Source organism: Octodon degus, unplaced genomic scaffold, assembly GCF_000260255.1.
Source record: "Octodon degus isolate 3935 unplaced genomic scaffold, OctDeg1.0 scaffold00009, whole genome shotgun sequence".
In the NCBI taxonomy this organism is placed as follows: domain Eukaryota; kingdom Metazoa; phylum Chordata; class Mammalia; order Rodentia; family Octodontidae; genus Octodon; species Octodon degus.
In genome coordinates, this window is record NW_004524585.1 from 16,670,104 (window position 1) to 16,692,734 (window position 22,631).

Genomic DNA, 22,631 nt, shown 5'->3' on the forward strand with positions numbered 1-22,631 from the left:
TTCTTCATATTCTGTAGGACTTAAAGTTTAACATATCAATACTTGATGGAAAATACCTGTTCCATGTTATGTCTTAAGATGTTTGATATTCGGACAGATATGTTAAGCTCAGCTGCTTACATTGTAGGGTAATAATAATAAGCTTCTCTTCTGGAGGGTTAACAACTTAAGTTTGCAGACCAAAAATCAGAGAAAAAAAAAAGGGCTGCAAAGGCAGCCAACATTTTGGCCCTGGCCTTCCAAGGTCAGTGAAGATTCAGGACATAGGAGAACCTGTACTGTAACGTCATGTAACTCAGTTGTATCCCAAATTTTCTGAACAAGGAGATTTTGGGCCCATGAGGAAAGTGATCAATGATGTAGAGTATGCTTAAGGAGAGTCACATGGAGAGAAAACATTTTCTCAGGCTTTCACAGAGGACAAATGAGTCAAGCAATGGCTGTGACTCATCCACATGGCTGACACTGACAAAGGATCTACAGACTGCCTTACAGGGTTTCAGGGCAAATCCTGAGGGAGTTTAACTGACCTTGTCAGATACAAAAGTTACATTTCTTGTCATATAGGTCTTGCTTTATCTTGTTCTTAACCATCCAGCAGAAAAGTATAGAAATGAAGTATAAAATGTAAGGCCATATTAATATGCTGAACTGTGAAAGGCTCAAGTCAACAACTTCTGACATTGCCAGTCCTATGGATAACCCACTACTATTATAGACTGCTGGACTATATTAGAATATTTTGCTGAATTCATGAACCTACAATATTTAAATGACAATGGAATACCCATCTCTGACAAAACTAAACAAAAAAGGGGGATAGAAATGAAGGACCATTTTGTATCTATATATTCAAAATAGGATAGGTATACAGCTACTTTCTCTTAATTCAATGAATAGAAAGTTTCATACTAACAGGGTTTGTGGACAAGATATCATGGCTGCATCTTGTACTATTAATAACCACAAAAAAGACAATAATGTATTAATTATTGAAACTGTCCTACTAATGGGACAGTTTTGAAACTGTCTCATTGCTATTTATTTCTCAATAAAATTATTTAAAAATTTTAAAAAATTGAAAAGACAAAAAAAAAGTCTTTTATATAGGGTACTTTTAAAAATAAATTATGTTGACTCATCATTTTTCAAGCTAATGAAAGGATATCATATAATGGCAGAGAAGTCATAGAGGACTCTTTTTTCCTTCCAGCATGAGCAGTGTCTAAATGCTAAGGACAGAAGGACATAAAAATAGAGAAATTTAAATCTGAAAGAGCATGTTATATGGAAGATGGGAGAAGTGACTGTAACAATGTACATATTGTACTGGCTACCTTCTCTCTGTTTTGTAGCCTTGCTTGGACAAGAACATAGTAAAATCCACGCTGAACACCATCTTCCTTCCTGGCACTCTAAAACTTACATCGTCTCTCCCTTTATTGAAAAACAGTATCAATCAAGAAATGAAATTGAGTAAAAAGTAGTAGAGAAATCCCACCTAACAACATGGTATGAACTATTTTAATTAAAAAGAACTAAAAGACGGAGATTCACTCAGATACTTCCCACACAAATGAAAAGAGTATTCATTTTTCAGGAGACAGATAAGCTAGGTATAAAACTGAAGAGTCACGAAGAAGCCGTTTAGGTATTCTGACTCCAATTTGTGGAAATCCTTCTTCAGAAGGCTCTGCTATTCTCAGTATGTGCTCAATTTTCCTCAGATCTCTCAGAATCCTCTAGCTATAAGAGCTGGTCTTTCTAAAGTTTCCATCCTTGCATTCCCTTTAGTAGTCTTTCAAGGCTTTCCTTTCTTTATACCACTTTATAGGTACACCACAGTGACTTAATTCGGTTATGTGGCACTATCTCTGTGCAGTTCCATTGCCTTTTTAATAAAGCCATCATGAGTGTTAGTGCCAGACTTCTACATTTTTTCTTTTGTTCACACTAGCTGCTGTTACTTATGTTCATTTTAATCTTTGCCAATGCCTGTGACCCATGTGAGGCATACTCTGACAATCTAAGAATCTGGGAAATGGAAAAATTAAGGAACACTTTTTTTTGATGTGCTTGAGTAGGCCTAAGGAAGCATCTTTTAGCCACACTTTAGGGAAATTCCTTTTGTTTTCCTACCCCTTCCCTCTTTCCAGAAAGGTCCAGTAGAAATAAGCTGTACCTTCACTTTGCTTTTTTTACTTCTCATACTTTACATAATTTAGATATGAAGATAATGGCTGAGAGATTTCTAATTATGTCATTGAGATCCCCATCTCCTATTTGAACATGCTTTTATTGTCCCCAGCCTTTTTTCTATGAGAGTAAAAATAGCATATGTGTCACACTAGAACTTAGCAGGAATCATTTTTTAATATATGTCATTTGTTCTCACCAGCAGTTGGTATGTATACTCCAACTTATGTTTGTGTCTTCACCTAGTACCATAACTTACATAGAATTACATTTACTGATAAGGGCAGTGGCACATGTTCTTTACTTTGAAGCATGAATATCACATCCCATTTACTCAGAAGTAGTGTCTTCCACTCTGATTACCTATGAGAATTACTTAGGTGTTACAGTTTGCATTGTATCTGGATATCCTCCCAAAGCCACATGAACTCATAGGTGACTTTTGAGAGTTGGTTATAACTAGGATATATGATGCTGGGATAAAGGTGTGTGGTGCTAAATTAATATGCTGATTGGAATTAGCACAGTGGTGTAACTGAATGGATTTCCTGACATCAGAAGCTCCATGTGGGTATGGGCACTATCACTCAGTTTATAGCCCGAATAAGATAAAAAGGCAAGGCAGGCTCAGTTCTGTATCCGCTTCACTGCCATTCCATGAACTGTTCCTCCTTTGTGCTGTTCCACTGTCATGCCAACCTGACTTGGAGCCACCAAGTCAGCTGAAATAAACTTTTCTCCTTTAACACTGGGTATTGGGTATTTTGTCTTAGCAGCAAGAAAAGTAAGATGCCAGACATACTTTATAAAGAACCTTTAAGAAGTGGGATCCCATAGAAGGTAGTTAGATCACTGGGAAAGGTCCTCTCTGAAGTATTTAATGTAGTTCTTACGGGATCTCAGTTCCTGCCAGAGCAAGTTGTTATAAAAGGGACATCCGTGATGTTTCTCTGCTTTTTGTCTTTTTGTTTCACCATGCACTGTCTGTCTTTATGAGTATCCTTATCCTGTCATCCACAGTGACGTCTTGGGGACAAGTTGCTCCTTATAAGGACTGAACCCTTGGTCCTATGAACACAGGAGCTAAAAAACCTGTTTTTAATTTTTTTTTACAAATTTAAAAAAGATGGGGTGGCAAGATAGCTCAGTGGACTAAGCACCTGCCTAGGCAAGCACAGGGACTAGGGTTCGATCCCCAGAACCACATGCTGCACTGGCCTTGCCCCTAGGCACGCTGAGCCAGCCACCAAGACCAGACATGGTGGAATGTGCCTGTAATCCCAGGCCTGGAAAGGCTGAAAACAGGAGGATCACTACAAGTCCGAGCTGCATTACCGCCTGTTATGTAGTCATGTTAAACAAACTAAGGATTCAAAAAGACATGCAAATACATTTTAAAAAAATTTTAAGAGAATCAGTGCCAGTATAGAAAGTCATAATATGATTTTAAAATGTCATTTTGCTAACATATATCAAAATATAACATCGTGTCTCCTAAATTCAGATTATTTGCCAATTAAAAATAACATTAAGTTTTGTGTTTTTTTTTTTTTTTTAATGCCACTGCCAGGCCTGACTCCCAAATGAATAAAACCAGAATTTCTGTGGGAGCTGAAACTAGATGATGATTCTAGAGATCAGACTGAGATCAAAGCATTCAAATCTGGCACAGCCTTCAAATATTTTGAGTAGCTTGTGTGTGTGTGTGTGTGTGTGTGTGTGTGTGTGTGTGTGTGTGTGTGATTGTGTGTGTGTGTGTACAGATCACCATCCTTATATCAAATTTACAAAATCTAACTCTCGTGGAAGGTAGAGGGAAGGCACAGTGAGAGCTAACAGGGATAGCACTAATGGTGAGATGACTCAGAGCTCTGTAGATAGTGCTTATTGTTATCATTCATCCTGGTGAATTTTATGGTTAGACTTCGATATCATTGATCAAAATAATAATATCCACATATCAAGACAATCTCAATGGAAACTATCTATGGCATTTGTTTTCAGTGACATTTTTCAGGCCTCTTGAGTGTAAGAACCTCACCCTTATTCTTTGAACTCAGCCTTTATGCTCTCATTTCTGTGTGCAGGCCTGCTCCATCCAGCTGCGTTATCAGACTCTTATGTAGTCATGTTAAACAAACTAAGGATTCGGAAAGACATAAGCATGAAGAGAAGTCTGAGGAGCCTAGAAATGTGGCACTTTTGTGTCTTTGCTTCCCCGTTAACTGCAGCCATCTATATTTTTAAGAAATATCTCTTTCACATGTGTAGTAACTTTAGCATTTGTTTAAATCCTTTGTTGAGGGCTGGTGAGATGGCTCAGTGGTCTAAAGCACCTACTTAGAACAAGCTTGGCAAAGCACAGGGACCGCGGTTCAATCCCCCAGCACCACATGCCAGCCAGCCCCGCCCCCTGGTGGGCTGAGCTGGCTACACACACACACACACACACACACACACACACACACACACATAAATAAAATTAAAAAAAAAAAAATAAAAAAAAATAAATCCTTTGTTGAGAAGTCAGGCATGAGAGCCTAAAATTAGACTTTTTAAAATAAAAACAAAAGACTTAACCAATGATCCTAGCACCATTTCTTTTTCTTTCTTTTTTTTTTTTTTTTTTTTTTTGAGTTGATGTTGGTTTATAAGGATAAAATGGCACGGTTATTAAGAGAGTGCTATATCTCAGGAATTCTACCTGAGACAAATTCTAGTGAGTCCTAAAGACAAATACAGAAGAGATAAACCACAAGACAGCTTCCTCAAGGAGAAGAATCTTCTGTTTCATGTTTATGTTTACATTCCCTGTTACTTAGCTGCTCTCCAAGATTAACCTAATTGTTTCTTATATTAAATAATTATATACAAGAGTGCCCATTCTTTGTTAGTCCTCTTATATTTATTAAATTAATCAACTTCTAACAACCCCTCTAAGAAGTCATTAGAATGATTATTGTTATTTTCATTTATAGATCATAAAATTAAGGTATGAAACATTTTTGCTGTTTTTAAGTGATAGAGGTCGAATTCAAATATGCAGAGACTAGCTCTAAAGTTTTCTGTATTATTTATTGCTCTGTTAATAAATTATTAAATGATTAAATTGGTGAACATATTGGACAAAATTAGTGTAGAACTCTAATTTTAAAATTGTATGGAGTGATCTTTTTGTCTTGGACCAAATCTGTTTTTGCCTTCAAAACACCAATTGTAGAATTACTACCCATTTCAAAACAAATAGTGACATCCACCTGCACCACCTTCAGACCTTTTCTTCCTGAAGAGATAGCTCCCATTTTGTTTGGTTGAGCTGACAGGAAAAGGATGATAGGGAAGGCACTTAGCTTCATATTTTTAGCAGATAAAAAAAGTTCCTACCTCTTTTGAAGTTTTTTATCTAGAACCAGGTGCTTGGATCCCATTGTGGGATCCAATTTCAGACTCATCATAATCTCTTTATTGTAGAAAAATCAAAAGAGGTTTGAGAAAGAGTAGAAAAGAACTTAACCCTTTTTTTTTGAAGGCCAACAGTAGTGATCTTTGAGTAGGCATGTACAGTCCAGTTAAAGAAACCTAGAGAAATTAACCAGTTTAATATTCCTCTTAGTTCAGGAAATCACAGCATAAGTTTATTATTTACCTAGAAATATTATGATCTCTAAACATGCCCTTATGTACATGTTCTTATGACAACACACCATGGAGCCAAGAATGTCCTATGCCTGTTATCATAGCTCTGAGAGGCTGAGGCGGAAAGATCACAAGTTTGAGCCCAGCACAAGCAACTTAGGAATTTAGCAGGAATGTGACTTAAAACACAAAAACAAACAAAACTGGGATTGTACCTCAGTGCAAAGACCCCATTTTCAATCCTAAACACAGAAAAAAAAACAGAAATAAAACCCCCAGGTAAGTATATGCATAAAACGCATTTAGATTGCTATTTGAGATTATCCTCTTTGTTATCAGATACAATTGAGTGACTTATTTGCATAGGATTCTTCCTTTGCCCAATTTCTTTGTTATATACCAGAAAATTTAGTCTTGAGGTTAAATTCCAGGATGGTTGCTTTAGTCAGCTCTCCCATCTCTTAGACACAGTACCAGATACCCAAACCTTAAAGGAGAAAGATATCAGTAGGCAGCTGGCAGGCCCAAAGGCAGAAACTTCAAGGCAAAACAAAGCTGCATAGTCCATGGTTGCCAAGAAGCGAGCAGAGGAAGAACTCCAGGGAGCACAGGTGGGCCAGAGCTTCGCGACATACCTAGATAGGCTGAGCCAGGAGCATGTTCCACAAGTCTCCTAGAGATTTCTTAAGCCACTGAAGTTGACATACCTGAATTCATGATCACAATAGGCGTAGCCTATGTGATCATCAAACTAGTTTTTACCTTTATTTTTAATTAGCACATAAAAATTTAAATACGGTACAATATCTAGATGAATCATTTTATTCTACTAATTTATTCAAGCAAGATTTTCACATTTAAATACTGAACATTTAAATTTGATTTATTATCATGATAACCTGTTATTTTCATGTTTGATGTTTTGTTGATATTTTTAAATCTTTAGTTTCAATGCATAGTTCTAAGTTTTATAGAATCATTTGTCCTTTGCACAAATATTACTAAAATATTTAAGAAAAGGGACTATGTGTAGAGGCCTTATATATTCAACTCATAACAACTCTTCAGTGTTCTAAAGGTGTTGAAATTATGAAAGTATTAGCACCTTCGACAGTATCTTCAAGAGAAGGATTGAAAAAATCTTATTAAATTGCAAAAGTGGAAGGAAAGTGTTAACTAGAAAGATCCTAGATATCCTAGCTTACTCTCTTTCTGCAGTAGAAAAAAGTGGTAATAAATTAAAAAATGATATTTTATGAGACTCCTAGATTTAAAGTTACTTGGTTTAAGAATAACCACAGAATTCAGAATATTATTATATTATATACAGGTTATATTCCTGAATATTTTGTCACTTGGTCTTTTTTTTTTTTTTTTCTTTTCCAGACAGTGTGTCACTATGCAGTTCAGGCTGGGCTTGAACTCATTTTGTAGCCCAGGCTAGCCTTGAACTCACAGTGATCCTTCTGACTCAGGCTCCCAAGTGTTGGGATTATGGGCGTGGGCCACCATACCAGGACTTCTCCTCCTCCTCCTCTTCCTCCTTGTCCTACTCCTCCTTTTTCTCCTCCTCCTCCTCTTGCTGCTGCTGCTGCTCCTCCTCCTCCTCCTTCAAGTGTGTTAAAATTAACACTGTGTGTACTAAAGAAAAACTGATGATATTTTTACTTTTCTGGTGTTCTTAAGTGATCGTTGATAGAGTTCTGCTTGTTTATTTTCAAGCAACTATGTGACATTTTTTGGCCTGAGTTTATTTGCAATTATGAATTTACGATGTTGGTAAATTTGTGTAGGCTCATGGAAATTTTGCTAGCCTTAAAATTAGGAGAAAAATGTTCAACCTTACCAACTTGGTTTTCGTACAATTGAGCTAAAAAGTAAAAATTACATTTTTTGCTTTAGACTTCAACCCTCAAGCCTGATATTTATAATACATTTTAAAATTTTCAGAAACTAATTTTGATAATTGTCATTATAAATAGAGCTACACGTTTGTACATGTACCACCCTAATCAATATAAAGTGCTAGTGAATTAATATAAATGTGATTTTTTAAAGCATATCCTTATTATCAAAATAATTCAGTCATAATATAGTGCATTAGAGTATTCTACTTTAAGCCCACATGTTAAGTGATATGATTTAGGCAATTAAATAGTTTAATATTGATGTATATCACTTACGTTCAAGAGACCATGAATGTAACATTGAGATTTAATCTGTAGATTAGATGGCCTGGAAAATGCCTTAAGATGTTCTATATTATGTTTCTTAGGAATATAGCTAAAATAAAGAAAATGAGACAAATTTATGAAGTCCATTTAGGCCATCTGAAAATACACACATCACAGGCACAAATACGTAGCAAACTTTGGCAAGCTTTCAGCAGTGAAGCCAGAATTTTCTCCAAGGTAATCCTGGAAGTGTTACACAGTCCACACCACCTCCACTGAACTTCTAGCTTTCTCTGGAGGCCTTTGGCAACATGCCCTATCAGCCTGATGCCAGCAGCACAAGGACTAATCATCCTTAGACATGGCATGCTCTGAAGGTGCATATAATTCTTTCAAAACCTGAAATAGGATCACAAGACTGAAGCATCTATTTCCAATTAATTTGGTCACAAGAGTTTATCTGTCATCTTTGTTCTGTCACAGCAGTTTGTGGTAAACCTGCTTCACATGGATTATCAAATATTAAGAACAGTGGATTGCAGAATTTTCCCCCCAGTCAATTCCTATTTTGTCACTTTTGGTTTAAAGTAGATGAAACTAGCCATGGGTTTAAAAATGAACTTGACATTTTCAAACTTCCATGAAAAGGAATTGGTCAAACTTCTGGCACAGTGACATAGTAGGTTATTGCACACACCATACTAATTCATTGTGATTTTCTACAAAAAATTAATATAAAGTTTTACTTTATAACAGTACCTGCAATTTCAGGAACAAAAAAGACATATTTTTCTCAAAAATGCATATATGAATGCTTGATCTATAATACTACAGTGTTATTACACTAAAACAAATAATTGTTTTCTGAATAATATATGAATATTTAAATATCTCTTATTTACCTGAAAGGCATTAAAAATGTTTTCCTTTGTGGCCATGTAATGCCAGTGCAAAATAGGTATGAACTTATATGGCATGATAACAATTTTTAATTTTTCTTTAACTTAGAGTCAGTTAGTTAAGGTTATTTTGGTTATAAGAAACAACACCTTGCTTGAGTTTTAGTACATAAAAGAAAACACCATTAGAACGCTACAGTCAATGATATGACACATGGTTACCAGAAACTCAGGGACATCTGATCTGCCTGGTGTCCTATACCCTGATATTAGATCCATAGTAACTTTGAAGACCTCATCAACATGAGGAACTAGACTTTTGTTAATATTGTTTTCCTTATAGTTTATATTCGCTTATTAATAGTAATATATTGTATATGAATTCTGTAAAAATGAGAATCAGGTATAATTTGTTACAAATTCATAAACTTTTGTTTGTTTTTTGAGACAATGTTAGTATGTAATTTAGGGTGGTGTTGAACTCACTGTGCAACCCAAACTGTCCTTGAATTTGTATCAGTCTTCCTGTTCCAGTACTGAGATCACAGGTATGGGCCACCATACCTGGCTTACAAATAAATAAAATATATTTACTTGCAAGTTTAGGAAGATGGAAATAGAGCTAAAACTCTTTGAAGATATTTTAAATATTAAGCTTACTCTTATAATCACTGCAGGAAGTTAAGATGAATATTCCCGTTTAAGTTGACCATTTTTGAGCATCACCTCAGAAAGGGAAAGCTAAAAATGCAAAACTCTATCTAAACAAATTACCAGGGCTGTGCTTACTCACTCAACAGTCCATTGGTAATAGAAGTTTTGACTTTATAAAAATTACTTCTATTTCAGGGAGCACAGTTGAATACTCCATTTTTTTCTCTTTGATATCCTAGTTCTTTCTCCTCCTAACCCACTGCTTCAAAATAAGATAAGCCAATCCAGAGCATCATTCACACTTTCTTTCTCATTCTATCCTCTGCTTCTTTCTATCTCTCCCTTTACTTCTGCTATTCCCTCTATGCTTAATCTGTTTTTTTTTCCATTGCTGTCATGTACTGTTGCCAGTGGAGTGAAATGCATGTATGCAGAATGGCTAGAACATTATAGCAAAGTACGTGTTTACACTCTTGTCCAGACTGATGTTCTCTCTGCTAAATTATATTATTCTTATGATTATCTAACTAGATGGGACTGTGAGGAGATCCCCAAGGAGAAGATAGAGACCTAAAGGCTCCTAAATATGTATTAAACTCTCATCACAGATTAAAAAGGAATTATGGGATACATTAGAGGCATAGACAGCTTTATTAGACAGTAAATAAAAACAGGGAAAGGTCTTCAGTTTGAGAAGCTAAAAGAAGCACAGCTTTGATGAACAGAATTGGACTAGCCAGCTGCACAAGAAGGAACTGAGAAGAAGCACCTGAATGGAGAGTGGTGAGCAGCAGAGAAAGAGCCTCTCTGAGAGTCACTGTCCAGACACTGAAAAATAGCAATGCAAGGAACATAAGAAGGAGGGTAGTGGGTCCCCCTGGAACCAGGAAGGATCTGAGGCATAAATTGAACCTCACAGAGAGTGAAGAGAAAAACTTCAATAAAGAAGAAGGAGGTAGGGTTAGGGAGAGAGCATGGCAGTCTAGGCACCTGCCTGGCAAGCACAAGGACCTGGGTTCAATCCCCAATACTAAATGCCATGCTGGGCCGGGGAGATGACTCAGTGGAATAAGCACTTGCCTGGCAAGCGCAAGGGCCTGAGTTCAATCCCCGGTTCCACCAAAATAAATAAATAAATAAATAAATAAATAAATAAATAAATGCCATGCTGACCCCAGAACCTTGGGTACACTGAGCTGGTCACCCAAACCTGTGTACTGGCACATGCCTATAATCCCAGTGTTTGGGAGGCTGAGACAGGAGAATCACTATGAGTCCAAGCTGTGTACTGAGACCCTGTACCAAATAGATAGATAGATAGATAGATAGATAGATAGATAGATAGATAATTTGTTAAAAAAAAAAATAAAAAAGGAGGACAAGGTAATCAGCAGTACCCTCACCCTAAGGCTGCACTCGTATGAGAGGAGGGATTCAAACCTGCAGATACCTGGTGTCCGCAGGCAACCCCAGAGGCCTCCACAGAGAGATGCAGCCATGAAGGGGAGCCTCAGACATAAAAGCTGCACTATCTGGCCGAGAGTGCTGAGGGCTTAGTCATCCTGCTATCTGTTGGCTGGGAGACATCCTGAAGAGGGGTCAACTGAGATCACAACTCAGTGTAGTAGCTCCCAGATGGTCTGAGGCCCAGCAAAGATGCACTGACAACTGTAGGCTGAATGAGTCTGGTCTTGGTGAGAAGGAGCAGGCTGGCTTAGATTATCCACTATCCTGCCAAAAACTTACTGCTGGATTTCTAGAATAAATGAACAGGGATCTAGACTCTCTCACTCCACACTTTGTCTACCAGTGACAACAGAAACAAACCAGGAATTGGATCTCTCTGTCTGTCTCTGTCTCTGTCTCTCTATAGTCTCTCTCTCTCTCTCTCTCTCTCTCTCTCTCTCTCTCTCTCGATTTAGTGTGGTCATGATTTTGTTTTTGCTTTCTGTTTATTTTTTTTCTCCTTCATTGTTTGATTTTCTTTCTATAGGAGTGTGAACATGGTTTCTAGCATCTTTGTGGTTGTGGTTCTGTTCTGTTCTTTTTCTTTCTCTCTTTCACTGCAGTCTGTACCAGTTTCTCAAAGTTAGTGTGATCCCCATTTGTCTTTCAGCATTACTTCTAATCTCTTCCTCTTTTTCCACTTCTCTATTTTCTCCCTAACCCATTTTAAATTTTAACCCCTGAGGTCAAAATTTACAGATTAAGAACCAATTTTCTGGTTTGCTTTAGATTTTGTTGTATAACTAAAAATCTAGTCCATACAGTTAAAAATGGCAAATTAATGGTTAGCTCAGTTTGTCATTCTCTAGGCTGTGTTTAATGCTATTGTCAAAGCTGATGGAAGCACTATAGACAAAAATGACTTAATTGTTCTAAACAACTATTTTTCCTGATATTCCAAGACTTGAGATTGAACAAGGGTCACAAAAAATACTATGAACCTGGGCTATATAAAGCAAATACCAACAGGTATGTCAGATCAAATAAGCACTAATACAATTGTATTGAAGGATCTCAATACTACACTGTCAAAAAGACAGATCTACTAGACAGAAAAAAATCAGCAATGAAATATTAGAACTGAAATAAAATTTTGAACAAATGGACTTGGTACATGTCTATTGAGTGTGTCATCCCACAACACCAGAATGCATTCTTCTCAGCTATACACAGGAAGTTCTCCAAAACAGAGCACATACTAGCTCAGAGAACGTACTTAAGTAAATGCAAAGGAATTGAAATTATCCCATGCATATTATCAGACCATAATATGCAATGAAATATTTCATACTGCAATGAAATTGGAAATCCATGACAAAAGAGGCCACAAGAACTTCATAAACACATGGAAATTAAATAACACCCTCCCAAAAAAAACAGTGGTCACAGACAATATTAAAAGAGAAATTACAAAGTTTCCACAATGAAATGGTAATGATAATACAACAAACCAAAATTTATGGAACACAATTAAAACAGTCCTAAGAGGGAAATTTATACCAGTGAATCAATCTTCAAATCAGGAAAACAAACCAAGTGCAATAAAATGGTGAACCTAGAACTTCTAGAAAAAGAGCAGGCTCTGCCAAAAGCTTGTACAAGGAAGGAAATTATAAAGATCAGAACAGCAATTAATGCATTAAAAAATAATGCAGTGAATCAGTGAATTGCTGTATTCTTTGAAAGATTAAATAAAATTAAAAAATAAATAAATAAATAAATAAATAAAATTGACAAACCCATATTGAACCTTACCAAAAAAGGGAAAAGACCCAAATCATGCAATTAGGAATGAAAAGGGTGAAATCACAACAGATGCTACAGAAATTCAGAATATCATCTATATATTCTTTGAAAACTTGTATTCTAATAAGATGGAATATGCAGAAGAAATGCACGGATTCATGGAAACATAAGAATTACCATAATTGAATCAAGAAGATACAAAAATCCAAAATAAACCAGTATCAATCAGACTTAATTTAAAACATTAACAACAAAGAAAAATCCCAAGCCCTGATGGATTCACTGCTGAATTTTACATGAAAGTTAGAGAAGACCTAACTCCACTACTTCTCCAACTCTTCAGTGAAATTAAAAGGGAAGCAAGACTCCCAAATTTATTCCTGTAAGTAAGCATTACCCTGATACCAAAGCCAGAGAAGGACCCAAGGCAGAGAAATATAGGCCAGTCGTCCTAATATGGATGCTAAAATCTTCATTAAGATACTGCCAAAGAGAATGCAGCATGTCTTCAAGAAGAATATACACCGTGACCAAGTGGGATTCATCGCAGGAATATAGGGATGGTTCAATATACATAAATCAATAAGTTAGTAACCATATTAACAGAGCTAAGGACAAAAATCATATAATCATCTCAATAGATGAAGGAAAAGTTTTTGACAAAGTCCAACACCCACTCATGATAAAAACACTAAAGAAAATTGTAATAGAAGATCTTTATGACAATCTGATAAAAGCCATCTAAGAAAAACAAGAGACAAAATCATACTAAATTGACAAAAACGGAAAGCTTTCACTCTAAAATCAGGAATGAACCAAGGATATCCACTGTTCAATGTAGTCCTGGTAACTTTAGCCAGAGAAATTAGACAAGAGAAAGAAATAAAATGAATGATAGGAAAGGAAGAAGTTAAACTAAAATTCTTTGCAGATGACATGATACTGTACAAAGTAGACCCCAAAAACTGCACTAAAATACTGCAAGATTTAATAAACAAATTCAGTATCATAGCTGGATACAAAGTCAACACTCAAAAAAAAAAAAAAAAAAAAATCATTGACCTTCCTGTGTGTGAATGACAAACTCATTAAAAGAGAAATTAGGAACATAGTTCCTTTTATAATAGCATCCAAAAAAAAGAAAAAAAGAAAGAAAGAAAGAAATATTTAGACATCAATCTAAGGAAGGATGTAAAAGATCGCTACATTGAAAACTTCAGTGCTCTGAAAAAAGAGATTTAAGTGAATATCAGAAAATGGAGGGGGCCTGCCCCATAGCTCAGTTCTTTAAGTGGCTGCTTCAACAAAGCAGTCAGGCTCAGGTAGCTCTGGTTAGATCCCCACAACTCAAGCCAGCCAATCCTTCCCTGAAGGCATTCAGAGATTAAAAAAAAAAAAAAAAAAAAATCCTTGGGGCTAGGGAGTTAGCTCAGTAGAATAAGTGCTTACTTGGCAAGTGCAAGGGCCTGAGTTCAGTCCCCGGTTCCGAGGGAAAAAAAAAAAAATTCTTAGGGCTGGGGTGACGGCTCAGTGGAATAGGCGCTTCCCTGGCAAGCGCAAGGGCCTGAGTTCAATCCCCAGTCCCCCCCCCCCAAAAAAAAAGAAAGAAAATTGAAAGATATCCCTGGCTCTTGTGTGGGAAAACAATATAGTGAAAATGGCCATGTTTTTGTAACTGTTATACATATTTAGCACAATTCCCATCAAAATTCCAGTAACATGTCTCATAGAATTAGAGCAATCCTGAAATTCAGTTGGAACCAGAAAAAAACCTAGCATAGCAAAGGGAGTTCTGGACAACAAAAGCAAGACAGGGGCATCACAATCCCTAACTTGAAAATATACTATAAGTCTACTGTGATAAAAGTAGAGTGGTACTGGGGGGAAAGAAAGCATACCTGAAGATCAGTGAAACAGATTAGAAGATGCAGGAATAACTCCAGACATACTCAGCAACCTTATCTTTTCAAAGATGCCAAGCATTTACTGGGCAAAAGATAAGACTTTTAGTAAATGGTGCTGGAAAATCTGGTTCTTCATATGCCAAAGATTAAAATTGAACTCATTTCTTTCACCAGGCACTGAACTAAATTCAAAATGGATCAAAGATCTAAATATTAAAATAGAAACATTAATTCTGCTTGAAGATAGAATAGGCAAAACTATTGAAGTCATTGGTGTAGGCAAAGATTTTATGAATAAAACCCCAGTCACACAGGAACTATCACAAAGAGTCACCAACTGGGATCTCACATTAAAAAACTTTTGCACAGCAAGAGAAACCACTAACAGAGTAATGATACCACCCACAATGTGGGGAAAAATGTTTTCCAATTGTTCCCAGGACAAAAGATTACTATCCAGAACATATAAAGAACTCAAAAACATCAGACCGTCCATATTTAAACACCCAATCCAGAAATGGGCATCTGAAGTTAATACACACTTCTCAGTTTATGAAATACAAGCAACACATAAACATGAAAAAAATGTTTAACCTCACTGTCCATTTCCAAATTAAAATAACAAAGAATGTCTGTTATCAAGAAATATAACAAATGCTACACATGCTGCATGGGAAAAGGTACCCTCTGCTGATGATATTGTATACTTGTGCAACAACTGTGGAAATCATTGTGGAGATTCCTTCAAAAACTGGGATTGGAGATCCCATTTGACTCAGTTATCCCCTTACGGTATTTTTCTCAGAAGAATTAAAAATATCATACCACAGTAGCATATATGCACACATATTTGTAGCTGCACAGTTTGTAATAATTAGATCTTGGGAACAACCCAAATGCCCATTAACCCAGAAATGGATAAAGTAAAAGATGGGGACTTTTTATACAGTGACGTACTGCTCAGCCATACTGAAGGACAGACTGAAGACATGTATCAGTAAGTTGATGCAACTTGAGACCGTACTCATAAATGAAATAAGGCAGATGCACATGTGTCAAAATCATATTGTCTTTGTAGTATGAGAAGCTCAAAGAGTAAATAAGGTCTAAAATGTATAATAGATATTGTAAAATGGGAAGGGAAAAAAATGGAATTGAGGGATGGAGAAGAGAAGAAAGGGATAAGCAAAATACTATGTTTATACTACTAATTTCTCTTAGTTCTTTGAAAAGAAAGATCTGTGCTAATATTGTCTGGACAATTAAATGCTGATATGTTGTACTCTGAGTAATTTAAAGTTAACTATAAATAGTATATTAACCATTGGTACCTTCCTATAACCTTATTTTGACATGTTTTCCTCTTTAAAATTAAAACAAAGAGACAATTTGTTGTGGATTACTGAGGCAGGCTTTTGTCTGGTTGATCAGAGTCTTATTTCCAGCTTTGCAAGATGCACTAGGAGAAAGCTTTTTTAGTTTATTCCAGTTTCCATGCAATGACTGTTTCTGTGTTTCTTTGGGGTAATGTCTGTTTTTGAGAGACACTGATAAAATCCAAGTTGACTTAGGTTGAAGGTAATGATTGGAAACTTCTTGGTGCTCATTGATAGTTTATTGTCTCTGTAAATCTCTTGTCTTAGTGTCCTCAGTCTTCAAGTGATAGGTGATAACACTCATCATCCTTGTATTGCCAACTTTTAGACAGATAATCCCTAGATGATTAACATGTCTACCTGCATAGCTGGGTGGGAATATGACCCAAAGGCTGTAATAATAAGGGAAATAGATCAAAAATAAAGGTCAAGCTTTCTTCTTCCTTTAGAGCAGAACATGCAGGTAAGAAAATGGCAAGAAAGGTATCAAAATTACTCCAGATAAAAAGTAGTAGGACTTCTATAAAAGAGGAAGAGGAGAAGCAGAAGTAATGGAAGAGGCAAGGAACATGGAAAAAGAAAAAAAAAAAAAAAAGGTTAAATTGGAAACATGAATCACTAATAAAAACATTGCAGGCTTGTTTCTGACTTGGGTGTCCTCAATGCGTTCATGAAGGCCCGCTGTAGCAGTGGGGCAGGGCAAGAGCACTGTTGTCAGGGCCCAGAAACCTGGAAATCACTTCTTTTGTTTCCTATCAGAGTCTTGATCATAATAGAAATGCTGCCAGACCCTTAATTGTAAAGTATAACAGGACATTAATATAATTCATCACCTGTTAGAAAGAGCATTTGCGGGCTATTTACTAGAAATCTATTAAATATGACATGAAGAGAGATTGTACTCCATTTCTTACAATGACATTATAATTAGGATGTATGCTCAGTAAAATGGTTTCTAGAACCCTTGTCTGTGTGTCCTATCAATTAACCTAAAATCTGCATAAATACAGTGTAGTCAGGCAGCATTTTTAGCAATGCACATTTTTTCTTTATTTCTCAGCAAAGGAAAGTTTCATTTTGAAATATCAGTGTTGTTTTTATAGCAAGTTCATTGCCATGTATTATACTTATCAAAGCATTGAGGTAAAAGGATTATAAAGCAGAGGACTCATTTCATAGTTGTGTTATTGAATGTTGAAGGATTTGTTTTTATAGGAATCTGGTACATTTCCTTGACATACTAATATAAAAGTCTTTTGTACAGATAAGGTCAATATTGATGGTTCAGTACTATAATCTTATAAAGCATTCATCTGATGTACTTTAAAGTAAAAATATCCTTTTAAGCTTTCAGTTTACAAATGAAAGAAAATTCATTTATATGTTATCTCTGTACCAGTGAAAGATTAGATTCCTTCTGACTTTAAATGGGGAGCACTATATGTTCAAATACATGTTATCTCTTTGTATTTAAAGTTCATCTTTGCCTATATTTGTTTATTTTTATTTCACCTAAAGAATATTAGTGAAACTCTTCTCATTAAGGTATCATAGTTGTCCGCTCTCTGTAATGCAGTATTACATTAGAAACGCTGAACCGTGAACTAGCAATCATGTATAACATTTTTTTTCAAAATTAGCTATAGTCTTTGTACATTTTTCCTAGTAAAGTTAAATGTTTTATCTATGAAAAGGCATTCCATTTTCAGCTGTAATAAAGAGAGGCGTAGGAGGGTAACATACTCAACTGCATATGGCTCTAGAATAAATGTTTGTTTTTGCTTACTATGTTTACTCCTTAGATTTTTTTCCCTTTTGGGTGCTGGCAAGAATTTCAAGGACAGTGTTTTTTCTGAGTAATATTTTCTGCCCTCTGCCATAATTTGTTAAGTCTGAAGACAAGAAACTGCCACTCCCAACTGAGATTTCTTAAAGAGAATTTATTTTTTTGAGTAGAGAGAAATAAGTAGACCAGTGAGTGTAGACACTCACCGCCCTAATTTGGCAGCCTCACCTCCACTCTTTCTGTTCTCCTCCATCTGATGGTCATTCCTGTAGTCAAATATCTTTTTTGTGGAGATAGAGAAAAACGTACTGCCCATAGTGGTGGTCACTCCTTGTAATTATTATCTTGGATATATCTGTGATCAACACATGTGTGGAAATAATAGAAAAAAAACCCTGAGTTTGGTATCAGGATTCTGGCTAATCAGTCCCTTGGCTGTGAACAGGATCACATCCATAAGGTTTATTTTACCCCCATGTCTCTATCTCTTTAGCTTTCTCTCCATGTGAATTCTAGGATTCTCCCCACTCTTTTTAAAAACACTTTCCCCTAGTCTGGTCTCTGTGACCCTGTCATGTGTCTTCTCCTTATAATCATGTCTCATCTCCTCCATGAACTGTAAGTTCCCGAATAACAAGTATAGATTCATATTTGTAACCCTATCAGAATTTAATGTAATCCTGCCAGTATGAAAAAATGGTAAATATGTACTATATTAAAATATTATTTTATTATCTAGGACTTGTGTGTGCTTTAAATTCATACAGCATTAGAATTAAAGTTAATTGAAGGATTGTCATGACAGCCCTTTCGGTAGGAAGATGATTATTTTATTGAAGCCCTTTAATCATTTTGTTCATAACAAGATTTTCACCATTCTAGTGGCCTTAAAACTCTACTTTGTGTTTTTCTGGTGCAACTTTTGCAGAATAAAGTTGGAACTCCTCTCACTTTTAAAAATTTTAGCAAATGCAAAGACAGTTCATTTCATTTGACAGCAGTGATGTGTTACTGTTGCTTCTTACTGGGCTTGTAGTACTTTGTGGTATTCTCTAAAAACACATTTTTCCTACCAAAAAGGAAGGGATTCATTTTAAGTATTTGTTAAAGCATGTAAGATATATTCATATTTGATTTTTTTTCTTTTCTAAGTCTCTTTTCCTTGTGAATCTTAAATGTAAGCAAATAGATTATATTTCTCAAAGTCAAAAGGCATGAAAGCAATCCTTTCCATTTATTCTGTTGTATCACATGATCTAAAATTGATAATTCTCTGAAGGATAGCTCAGGATTCATAATGAGTACTTTTTAAAGTAAATTACAAAAGCCCTAGTTAGCTGTTAGTCCCAAAATAGAAATGGTCATTATCAATAATCAAACCCCTCTAATAGATTCTTACTGTTTTAGAGGCACGCACGATGTTTGCTTCCTCATTTCCAGGAAGGGGCTTATGAGAGAGTCAGTTCCTGGAGTGCAGCTGTCAGCCTGGAGAGTCTCAGCAAGGGAGCCTGGGCTGGAAAACCCACTTTCCAAAGGGTCGCCGAAGCAGAAACTGATTTCTCACACACGATTACACAGTATAACTGACATAACAAATGCCAAGTGATTGCTGGCACTGAGTGATAGGCGGGTGTTTACTTTGTGTGGTTGCCATTGATTTCCTTACCACTGATGAACCCACCAATTGAATTCCTGGAACTTCAAGGAAATACTAGTTATAGGAGTAGCTTGACTCTAATTTGCAAAGGGTTTATTTGAGTGGTAATTACAAGAGTGCCTCCTTGCTTTGATTTAATATATTATCCTATTCTGAGAAAATTACATAAATCTAATCCAAGGAGATCTGTGTACATTTTATGTATATAGCTTATGGAGTTCACTAAATCATGTATAAATTTCATGGAATTCTTAACCCAAACAATCACTTCACACACATTGTTCCATTTAATCTTCACAAGATATAACTATCCCAATTTTGTAGATTACAAAACACAGAGGTTAATTTGTCAATGATGCTCATCAATAAGAACCCAGATTTAAACTTCATTTGGTCTGAGACCTATCCCAAGCATCATTATTACCTAGATGCATCAGCATTGCCCTCTAGAGTGCCAAGTGAATCAAAGCACTGGAAATTCTACTGTTACAAGTTCACACTTCCTGTTCCTCAAGCCTCTGTTCATATGTCACCAAAAACTTCTTTAAGTGTGTAATATTCTAGTAGATGATACTAATTTATCATGAACTCTGAGAGAGGAAAGGTAGGACCTTTCTATCATTTTTCTGGAGTATTTAATAATGTGTAAAATTATCAAATTATGCAGCTATTCTTTTTTTTTTTCTTTTTTTAAGATAGTTTATTAGAATGAAGCCAGTGAGAAGTCAGGACAGCAGAAAGGTGGGCTAGAGTGGGCATAGTAATTGTCAAAGACAAAGTAACAGCCACCATACTTAAATTTTAGTCTAATAGAAATTAATGTATTTCTGATAACCTGGTGATGTTTGGTAATCCCCATTTTTAGGAAGCATATAGTATTAACATTCAAATAAGGCATAAGAGTTTTATAAAGAACTAATGACTTAATCCTTTTAAAAAGCCTTGTTTCATTTTGAAAAATCAACAATGAATTTTTTAAAAATATAAAAACAAAAGTAAGTGTGTCCCCCAGGACATGAGCACCACTGGCTGGCACCTAAATTTAAATGTCTGGAAAAAAATGGGCCAAACTCTTAAAAGGGCCAGTTAACAGCCTATACAGGTGCTTGCTAGATTTGTTTCAGCACCAAGTAAAGTAAGAGTATCACATGGAAAAAACAGTTGGAGTTTCCCTCTGCTTCTCAGGTGCCCCATTTCCTACCAGGCACAGTGCATGAGCGTGCGTCCTTGTTGCCCTACTAAGGAAACAGGATTATGTTTTAAACAGCTGCTCAGGGGACACCAGCAGAATTCTTTCCTCTGGACGTAGGATGGCAGTGAACACTAGCAGACAGCAGTTTCTTCAGTGGGAGTAAAGATCTCCTTTAGGAAACTCGGTTACTTTTCTGATCCTTTTCTAACCTAGCTATTCCTTTTGTTGCTACACCTGTTTACTAATTGTGGTTGTGTTACCATGAAGGGAATATCTTCCTGACATGGCTGATCTATTTATAAGCCCTAAATTATGAAGCATGCTTGCTTTACATTGTGCCAACTTTATTTTTCTTTGTACTATAATTTGTTGTTTGCCAAGGTATGTTATAAATTTGGGTTAAAAAGAAACTGACAAGTAGATCCTGTTTCTTAGTATAAGTAACATCTGAAAACCTGCCTATATTTTCCATTGAAACTCATTCACTGTTGGTGCTAATCAAAAAATTTTGTCATTTTTACATAAATCATATCTCTCAACACATAAGTATTTTCAAAAGAAAATAAGCTAATTTTTTATATGATAATTGTTTTTGTTTCGAATTCTGAGTAAGCTAAAAGTATGTCTGATAACAATAAATAGGGCATATGTAGCTAGCTTTATGTTTATTAGTGGAAAGGCAACAATGAATTTGCATCTTGCAACTTCTATAAATCGGGTTGCATTTTTTCTGTAACTTTATGTCAGGAAACTATAGATACAGTGTCTCACAAAACCATATTCCACAGGACTAGAAAAAAAAATTTTTGCGTCACTGCAAAAGTCTTGTATTTTCCCCAAGCAAGTGACATGTAACTGTTTTACTTCTCCAGAAAAATGTGAACATTTGAGTTATCAAATACTGAACAAAAAAATGACTACCAACTGCTCTTTTAATTTCACATTTTTTTAAGCTTTAACATACCTGGTGTTTTTGAATTGTACACCTATAAAAGACAAATGAATAAAACATACTAGACAACTTGTAAAGATCAGTCTTATCTGATTCATTTGGCACATCTTTAGTAATACTCAGAATCAAATCAATAGAAATAAAACAACTTTCAAAGAATTCATATATGCTTGAGTTTTAGAAAACAAGCTGCGAAAGGCACAGAAGAGTTTCTTCTGCTCATCTTACTAGGTACGTGCTTTTCTCTCATGGAGTAATGGAGGCTTGCTGGCTCTTCTGTGGCACTTTTGTTTGTAGGAAGGCATATACATGTGGCCAGATCTTGTTTGTTTCTGTTCCAGAAAATGTTTCCAACACCCCTTTTTTCTGGTAATATTCCAGGACCGGCTCTGTTTGGGCTTCGTAAGCCTTGAGTCTCTTGGTCACTGTCTCCGGTTTATCATCCTCACGTTGAACCAGAGGCTCTCCAGTCAGATCATCAATACCCACAGTTTTGGGAGGGTTGAATTCAATGTTGTAGACTCTGCCGCTGCCTAGATGAATCCAGCGAGCAGTGAGACGCTGTTTAATGACCTCAAAGGGCACATTCAGCTTGATCACTGTGTCTATCTGATAGGCTTTGTCCAGGGCTTCTGCCTGTGGAAGTGTCCTGGGAAAACCATCCAACAGCCAGCTGCACTCGGTGAGATTTTTCAGCTCATGCAGGGCCAGTCAAGTCATGACATCATCTGGAATAAGCTTCCCTTGGTCAATGAAAGTCTTGGCTAACACACCAATTTCTGTGCCCTGCAGCATGTTGTGCCACAGCAGGTCGCCGCTGGAGAGGTGCTTGAGCTCGAAGTGCTGCGGGATGCGCGCTGACGCGGTGCCCTTGCCCGAGCCCGGCGCGTCCATGATCACGGCACGCAGACGCCCCCATGGCCCTCACAGGCCTCGGCCTGGCCACCACACCC

The 22,631-nt window shown here is 36.3% G+C and overlaps 1 protein-coding gene and 1 pseudogene across 2 annotated transcripts in view; one reads left to right on the plus strand and one right to left on the minus strand.

The window, feature by feature from the left end:
* The window catches only part of Fbxl17 (F-box and leucine rich repeat protein 17), a 616,731-nt gene that overhangs the window by 427,207 nt on the left and 166,893 nt on the right, over positions 1–22,631 (plus strand). The window lies entirely within an intron of this gene.
* Positions 21,863–22,587, minus strand: LOC105741174 (annotated as a pseudogene). Its single transcript, XR_001116961.2, has one exon. The product of XR_001116961.2 is annotated as a GTP:AMP phosphotransferase AK3, mitochondrial pseudogene (transcript).